This window comes from Triticum aestivum, chromosome 5D (assembly GCF_018294505.1).
Source record: "Triticum aestivum cultivar Chinese Spring chromosome 5D, IWGSC CS RefSeq v2.1, whole genome shotgun sequence".
NCBI classification, from domain to species: Eukaryota; Viridiplantae; Streptophyta; class Magnoliopsida; order Poales; family Poaceae; genus Triticum; species Triticum aestivum.
The window spans coordinates 394,792,163-394,801,688 of record NC_057808.1 but is presented as its reverse complement, the minus strand read 5'-3'; positions in this window follow the sequence as shown (position 1 = coordinate 394,801,688).

Sequence of the window (9,526 nt, the reverse complement as noted above, 5' to 3'; positions counted from 1 at the left end):
CTGTCACTCTAGCAACCCACTATAAGCGAATCATGAACGTATTGCAACATCCTACAGAGGGAATCCCTCACATGTGCGCGGCACGGAAGGCACAATAGGAAAGCACCAAAATAAAACATACAACTCATACCAATCTAGAACATCAATCAACCCAAAGACAAAGGATATCTACTCAAAACATCATAGGATGGCAACACATCATTGGATCATAATATGTGACATAAAGCACCATGTTCAAGTAGGGATTACAGGACCGCGTAAAAGAGATGAGGATGGTGATGATGATGGTGATGTTGATGAAGACAATCACCGCGGCGATGATTCCCCCTCCCGATGGCACTGCGGGGCCACCGAGAGAGAGGAGGAGAGGTTCTCCCCCTTGTGCTTCCTCCTCCATGGCCTCCCCCCTAGATGGGGAGAGGTTCTCCCTCTGGTCCTTGCCCTTCATGGCGATGATGGCCCCTACGAGATCCTTCCCCATGGCCTACGGTGATGATGGCCCCCTCCGGCAGGGTGCCAAAGAGGGCCTAGATTGATTTCTCATGGCTACAAAGGCTTGCGGCAGCGGAACTTCTGTTCTGGGGTTTTCTCGATTTATACGAGGGGTTGGCGTTGGTTTCACATCAAGGGGGCCCACGGGCAGTGTCGTGGAATTGTCACGGCAGATGTCCTCGAACTAGGACTTAGTCGTGGAGCCATCGCAGCTAGGAAGCTTGAAGGGGTTAAACGGGACAAGGAACACGAGGGTTTATACTGGTTCGGCCCCTTACGGTGAAGGTAAAAGCCTACGTCCAGTTGAGGTGGTATTAATTAGGGTTTCGATGACCAGGGAGCTTAACTGCTATGCCTGGCTTTCGACGAGATCTTTCTTGCCCTTAAACCGCCGCCGGGTCGTCCCTTTATATAGAGAGATTGACGCCCAGCAGCTCTCAGAGTCCCGGCCGGCTCATAAGAGTGTCCGGCTCGGACTCTCAACTATTCTTGCCTTACACTACAAGTTCTACCATAATGACAGTTGTAACTACGGGCCTTAAGCCATCTCCGGGTCTTAAGCCCATCTTTGGCCCACCGTCTTCAAGCTTGGCGCCGGGCTTCAGGTGATGACCATTATGAGTAACCCGGCCCCTCCGGGCGGGTGACTCTAAGGTTTATGTGCTCAACATTAGGCCCCAGATTGATTTGAGCCAGCTCATGTCAATCTTCAATCCTTTCGACAGAAAATCTCCAGCTTACAATTGTGTGAAGGCTATAACCCGTCGTGACGTCATCTTCTGGATTCCGGGTAACCCGCCGTGACGTCATCTTCTATTAAGTCCATTTTTTACTCCACCATATCCGCAACGGATCTTATCTTTACTGCCATCCTGAAAATCGAGGCGCTTTTATGGTGAGATAACCGTGTCGTGGCCTCCTCGTTTCTCGCGCCCACTTATGAGCTTGCCCTTATAAGTAGTCCGGCCCGATGAGCCTCCAGCCACCCGTCTTCCTCCTCTCGCCAATGTTCTTCCGCTCGAGCTCCGTTGTCGTCGCCACCGCGGGTCTTCTCGTCCTCACCGACTCCGGTCGCTGCATCAACCTGTTGCGTCCAGAGAAAACGGCGGCGACCCCCGCGACTCACCAGCACCCGTAAGCTTTTGCCACTCCGTAGAGTAGATCCACATTAGGCTCCTGCTGTTCTTCCCATGTTCTTCACCGTTCCTCGCGAGTTCTCGGTAGATTTTATTTTTACCACCTTTCTTGATCTCTGACTGCATAGGACTGCTGCGGTAGTTGTTTCACGCCCGTTTCCAATGTTCATAGATCCCTTCTTACTGCATAAAGGCTCCGTTCAAGCTTATGAACTTCCTCTGCGTCTGTTTTAGGTCTAGAAACCTTTCCTTTTATTCGACCATTTTGATCCAAAATTTTCACCACAATCTGTGAAACTTGTTTTCACCACACTTAGTAAAAAACTGCATCTGCTGAGCTATGGCGGCTTACATTTCCGGCTCAAAGAAGCCACGCGCCGTAAAACTTTCCGGCTCAAAAGAAGCCACGCGCCGTAAAATTTTGCCGGCTCATTTATGATAAAGCTGTAGACAATTTGAATTACTCCCGCTACCTTCAGCGGCTTAGATAACCCGATGCATTTAGCCATATGTCATTAGGCCCCTTCATAAGCCGCCACTTTAAACATTGAACTGTAATTTCCCTCCGGCTTATAATTAAACCGGACATTTCCTTTTATCATAGGCTTACGACTTTCACCATGCCTCCCAAAGCTCCCAAAGCACCCATCACTTGCAACTGGATGAGGTCCAACGTCACCGACGAAACTTTAGCGGATTTTGTGAAGACGGGTTACCTGCCCAAGAAGGACGTCATGTCTTACCGCGCCCCTGACCCGTCAGAGGAGAGACCACAGCCAAAGGACGGGGAGGTGGTAATATTTGCGAATCACATGAGCCGGGGCTTCGCACCGCCCGGCTCAAAGTTCTTTAGAGATGTGCTGAATTTCTTTGATCTGCGGCCACAAGACATAGGACCCAATTCCGTGTCCAACATATGCAACTTCCAAGTATTCTGCGAAGTCTACCTTGGAGAGGAGCCCAGCCTTCTGCTCTTTAGAGAGCTGTTCTATTTGAACCGCCAGAACGAGTGCGCCAACGGGCCGAGCTTAGAACTTGGCGGAATCTCCATTCAGCGACGGAGAGACTGCCTTTTTCCTTACGCCGAGCCGCCAAAGCCACCCAAAGGACTGGAACCAGACGTGGTTCTACTGCCAAGACACTTCGCCGGCTGACGAGAGCCCGCTGCCCGGCTTTCGTCCTTCGCGTCTGGAACCAACTCACCCTCTGTCAGACAAGTTATCTCAGGCGGAGCGCCAACCTCTGATCCCCACCATCAACAAAATCAAGGCTCTCCTGGGAAATGGCCTTAATGGCATTGATCTGGTCCGAGTCTGGATCTCATGGCGGGTGATCCCCTTAAGCCGCCGCCCCGGCTTAATGTGTGAGTACACGGGCCGGAAAGATGACCCCTGCGACACAACCGCAACGATCTTCCTGAAGACGTTGCTGAAGACATGACCAAGGCCCTCTTGAACGAGATCTTGGCAGACTGCGGGAGGACCGGCTTAAGCCCCTTCTGCAAGACCAACCCAGCCCCAGCGGTAAGCCGCTGATCTGAACATCTTATTTTCTTTTGTAGATAGCTTTCATCTGAACCTTAAAAAATTGTCATTGTATTTTTCAGGCTGATGACAAATCTGGAAGGTCAAATATGACCATGAGGCGGCCAAGAAGGCCAGGAAGACTAAGAAAGCCGCCAAGAGAGCCGCTCCCCGCAAGAAGGGAAGCAGGCCTACTGCCTCAGAGCTGCTTCAACTGAGTGACAGCTCCGAGTCAGAGGTAACCCCTGAACCTGTAAGCTCTTGTTGTATTTCTTGTTTATTTCTGTCCACCTTATCAATACTGTTTATCAACAGGATGACACCGGAGCAAGTAACCCGGTGGTTGAAGAGGTAATGACACTTTCCTCCGACTCGGAGCCCTTGCCAAGGCTGAAAGTCCGAAGGGTAACCCGGAAAGTAAGATTTTCACATCCTTTAGCTTATTAAGATCCTCAATTTCTTTTGAAGCAACAGATTCATGAGAGCCGGCGGCACACCCGGACCAACAAGGATGCTGACCTCTCCTCTGGCTTACCTGAGGCATCAAGGAAGCGCCGGACCGAGGTTATCTCCAACTTATATCATTTTCATCCTCTGGCGGGTGTTATACGTCAACCTCTCAATTCTTCTGATTCAAATTATCAGGAAACGTCACCTTCCTCTGGTGACTCAATGCAGTCGAATCTGCCGGCTTTCAAGACCGTACCCAGGTAATGATGATCATCTCTTGCTGTGCTTTATCTTTACTCATACTTTTGTACTAACCTCTTGTCCTTTCAGTGCTCAAGCAAAGCTCGGTAAAAGAGCAAAGAAGAATAAGCCGATGGAGGAGTCGGTCGTGACGGAACCGGAAGTTTCCGCTCAAGAGCCGCCAGCCGCCTCTGCTCCTGAAGCCACCGCTCCCACCGACGAGCCAGCCATGGAGACTTCCACCAACCCGGATATCTCCATCCTGGCTCAGCCGGCCGATAACCCGGACGTGGTAATCACCTGGACGGAGTTTGTTGAGCCGGGGAGACCCACTGCGCTGGCCAAGTGCTCCGTCAAGGAAGAGTTGCTAGAGCGCAGCCGGGCCAATCTGGACTTCACCAACTATACGAACTTGAGCGTCGGAGAGATCGTCTCCGGCTATGTGAGTCAGGTGCACAAGAGCCGGGATTTGGAGATCAACATGGTGAATCAGATACAGCAGAAGTCTGAGGTACCACTCTACTGCTTACTGCATAGTTAACTTTACCATACTAGCCCCCAAGTCGACGACTTATGATTGAATATCTTGTAGACTTAAGTTCCGGCTTACTTCCATGAACCGGTAATTTGTAGATAGAAACGTTCGACATGCATTAGCCCCCAAGTGCCAAGTGTCTTTGCTTGGAAAGTGCTTGGGACTTTAAAATTGCATAGTAACTGTTCATATTATAACCCGGAAATTGTGCAGGCTGCTTGCAAGAAGCTTGAGGCTGACATCTCTGATCTGAAGACCCGCCTGAGGACGCAGGAAACTGAGACCCGGAAGGCCAACGCCAAATTTGTGTCCAGTATTGCTGCTCAAGAAAAACTGAAGAAGAACTTTGAAGCTGAACGGAAAACTTGGGCCGAAGAGAAGGCTACTCTAGTGAGCCGGGCCGAACAGGCGGAGAAGGCTCTGACGAAGAGAACCGCCGAACTCTCCGGCTTAAAACGCCACGTGTCACAGAAGGTCGCCGCAATCTTCGGTGAGTTATCCCACCGGCTTTCATCAAGTTTATAATCTTTTATGTCTCGTAACTCCCATCATTGTCAGCGGCTTATCTTAGTCTGTTAAACAGGTCCAAGAAGCGCCAACCTCAACCAAAGTGTGCTGACCAAGTTGAAGGCCGTGTACACTCTGGTGGAGCAACTCTACACCGGGTCACAGCGCGCCTTGGCCGTGGTGGCCCTATCCAATGAGGTGCCGACTCACCTGGCGGAAGTTCTTCGCCGGCTTGCCGTTCTTCCTCAGCGTATCCAAGAGCTGCGACGGGCCTCTGCAAGAGCCGGAGCCATAGCTGCTCCGAGCCGGGCCAAGGCTTTCCTTCTAGAGCTAGACCCGGCGGACATTGCACTTGGTTATCCCAGCTTGAAGGAAGACGGCACCCCCTTTGACCAAAAGGACTTTGCTGCCTGTGTGAAGATCGTGCACCCGGTGGCCACCCTGATTGGAAATGATACGGATCTGACCAAGTACCAGCCGGGCTACGATGCAGAGAATCAAAGGATCCCCACTCCGCGTTATGAAGCCATCAGCTTAGTCCCGCCGACTCGTAAGCACACCTTTGCCCCGGAAATTGACCCGGCCGGGTTGATTGACGAGGAAGCTCAATTTGAAGCTTTGAGCGGCATTGACTGGAAATCGTCAACCTTCCAGGTCTTGGGAACAGCCGGAGGAGTGGAGAGGGATGAGCCGGAAGCTTCGACCCAGCAAGCATCTTAACTCTGTAGGCGGCTTGGTTAAACAATGCTTCACCCTTTTGGACTCAGGGAGTCTTGTAATAGAATAGGACCAACATTTTAACTTTGCCGTGCCATCGTGCACGTGCTGAATGCTTAATTCCATTGAAGTTGCTTCCTTATATTCCTCCGGGTCATAAGTGATCATTCATGTTCCTTAAGCTCAAATAGTTGTCTTTAACTATCCTGCATAGAAAAACAAATCACAAATCTCTAGGCGGCTTACCGCACTGAGAATCATAGTCTCATACATATAACCCGGAATATGAATCTAAGTCACAAAAGACTGGTCCTCAATTATGTCCTTGATATAACCGTAATAACACACTTACCAGCCTTCAAGCACACTTCCGGTTTATATAACCCGGGTAATAAGGTTGGTACCTCAATTCCGGTTTACCAGTCTTAATAACGCCGATTGTGTTCGACTAGTACTGTGAATCAAAGTTAAGCCGGCGGAATAAGAACCGTCGTGTACACTGTTGATACAATCAGAAGAACTCGTTATAAATCAGAAAATCAAAACTCAGGGGCTTCCGGTTCGAATACGACCAGAGACCCGTCCCAAAGGGGTTAAGCTAAGATTCGAATGCGATCATATAGCCCCCAGTGGGTTTGGCGATGCCGATCAAGAGGGTACCGACAGCTATGTTCTCTTTGGTTCGAATACGACCCATGTTTGAACAGGAAGCCCCCAAATGACCTTAAGAGTTGTTTAACGACGTTGATTCGAATACGATCCACGTCGGTTCCCAAAGGGGGTTGAGCCATGATTCAAATATGATCAAAGAAAACTCCCCAATGTGCTCGGCACTTTGCCAATCAAGTGGGTATCGACAGCTATGTTCTCTTTGGTTCGAATACGACCTATGTTTGAACAGGAAGCCCCCAAGTGATTATATTGCGTACGACTAGATTCGAATACGATCATAAGCCGGATCCACCTCCAAGTTACCATGTGACCTTGTAATGGAAACAACACATTTACCTTTGGAGGAGAAAAAGGACAGAGTCCTGCTTTATTACTTATCATAATATATACATGGCTTATAGAAATATGTACATCACGAGAGCCGGCGGCTCAAGTGTAATAAGGCCGAAGCTGAGCTATGTTCCACGGCCGACAGGTCTCTTCCTCCGACTTGCGGGAATCTTTGTGCTCTCGAATGTCAATGAGGTAATATGACCCGTTGTGCAAGTTCTTGCTAACCACAAAGGGTCCTTCCCAAGGCGGGGATAGCTTGTGAGCATCTGTTTGATCTTGGATGAGCCGGAGCACCAGATCACCCTCCTGGAAGACCCGGGACTTAACCCGGCGACTGTGATAACGGCGCAGGTCTTGTTGGTAAATTGCTGAGTGAGCTGTTGCCACATCACGCTGTTCGTCCAACAAGTCAAGAGCATCTTGGCGCGCCTGTTCATTATCCGCCTCAACATAAGCCGCCACTCGAGGCGAGTCATGACGGATGTCACTGGGGAGGACCACTTCCGCTCCATAAACCATGAAGAAAGGCGTGAAACCCGTAGACCTGTTAGGAGTAGTATTGATGCTCCATAACACGGAGGGTAACTCCTCCACCCAACAACCCGGCGTCCGTTGCAAAGGGACCAAAAGCCGGGGCTTGATGCCTTTCAGAATCTCCTGATTAGCTCTCTCAGCTTGACCATTGGATTGAGGGTGAGCCACTGATGAAACATCAAGTCGAATATGCTCTTGTTGACAAAACTCCTCCATGGCGCCTTTGGACAGATTGGTACCATTGTCAGTTATAATGCTGTGTGGAAAGCCAAAGCGAAATATCACCCTTTTCATGAACTGAACCACCGTGGCTGCGTCACACTTGCTAACTGGCTCTGCTTCAACCCACTTTGTGAACTTGTCAACTGCCACCAAGAGGTGGGTCTTTTTATCCTTGGACCTTTTAAAAGGCCCAACCATATCAAGCCCCCAGACCGCAAAGGGCCAAGTAATTGGGATCATCCTCAGCTCTTGAGCCGGCACATGAGCCCGTCGCGAGAACCTTTGGCAACCATCACATTTACTGACCAAGTCCTCCGCATCAGCATGAGCCGTCAGCCAATAAAAACCATGACGAAAAGCCTTGGCCACAAGGGATTTTGAGCCGGCATGATGGCCACAATCCCCTTCATGAATCTCACGCAAGATCTCTTGACCTTCCTCAGGGGAAACACAATGCTGGAACGCTCCCGTAACACTGCGGCGATGCAGCTCACCATTGATAACAACCATTGACTTAGACCACCGGGTTATTTGTCTGGCCAAAGTCTCATCCTCAGGCAAGTCTCCCCGGGTCATGTAAGCCAGATAGGGCACTGTCCAATTCGGGATGACGTGGAGAGCCGCCACCAAGTGTGCCTCCGGGTCAGGGACGGCCAAGTCTTCCTCTGTAGGCAACTTAACAGAAGGGTTATGCAAGACGTCCAGGAAAGTATTAGGCGGCACCGGTTTTCGCTGAGAGCCCAGCCGGCTTAAAGCATCAGCCGCCTCGTTCTTCCTGCGATCGATGTGCTCTACTTGGTAACCCTGAAAGTGCCCAGCAATGGCATCAACTTCACGGCGATAAGCCGCCATGAGAGGGTCCTTGGAGTCCCACTTGCCTGATAGTTGTTGAGCCACCAAGTCTGAGTCGCCGAAGCACCTTACCCGGCTCAAACTCATCTCCTTAGCCATCCGAAGACCATGGAGCAAGGCCTCATACTCAGCCGCATTGTTAGTGCAAGGAAACATCAACTGTAGCACATAATGGAACTTGTCACCTTTAGGGGAAGCCAACACGACTCCAGCCCCCGAGCCCTCCAATTGCCTGGACCCATCGAAGTGAATAGTCCAATATGTGTTATCCGGCTTTTGTTCGGGCACTTTTAGCTCTGTCCAATCATTGATGAAATCCACCAAAGCTTGAGATTTAACAGCAGTGTGTGGCACATATCTTAGACCATGAGGCCCAAGTTCTATAGCCCACTTAGCCACTCTCCCCGTAGCTTCTCTGTTTTGGATGATATCTCCCAGGGGAGCAGAACTAACCACAGTGATATGGTGACCCTGGAAGTAATGCTTAAGCTTCCGGCTTGCCATGAACACACCATAAACATGTTGGGGAACGTAGTAATTTCAAAAAAATTCCTACGCACACGCAAGATCATGGTGATGCATAGCAACGAGAGGGGAGAGTGTTTTCCACGTACCCTCATAGACCGACAGCGGAAGCGTTATCACAACGCGGTTGATGTAGTTGTACGTCTTCACGATCCGACCGATCAAGTACCGAACGTACGGCACCTCCGAGTTCTACACACGTTTAGCTCGATGACGTCCCTCGAACTCCGATCCAGCCGAGTGTTGAGGGAGAGTTTCGTCAGCACGACGGCGTGGTGACGATGATGATGTTCCACCGTCGCAGGGCTTCGCCTAAGCTCCGCAACGGTATTATCGAGGTGTAATATGGTGGAGGGGGGCACCGCACACGGCTAAGAGATCTCAAGGATCAATTGTTTTGTCTCTGGGGTGTCCCCCTGCCCTCGTATATAAAGGAGCAAGGGGGAGGCAGCCGGCCAAGGGGAGAGGCGCGCCATAGGGGGGAGTCCTACTCCCACCGGGAGTAGGACTCCTCCTTTCCTTGTGGGAGTAGGAGAAGGGAAGGGGGAAGGAGAAACAAGGAAGGGTGCGCCCCCCTTCCCTAGTCCAATTCGGACCAGACCATGGGGAGGGGTGCGGCCACCTTTTGAGGCCTTTCTCTCCTTTCCCGTATGGCCCATTAAGGCCCAATACGAATTCCCGTAACTCTCCGGTACTCCGAAAAATACCCGAATCACTCGGAACCTTTCCGAAGTCCGAATATAGTCGTCCAATATATCGATTTTTACGTCTCGACCATTTCGAGACTC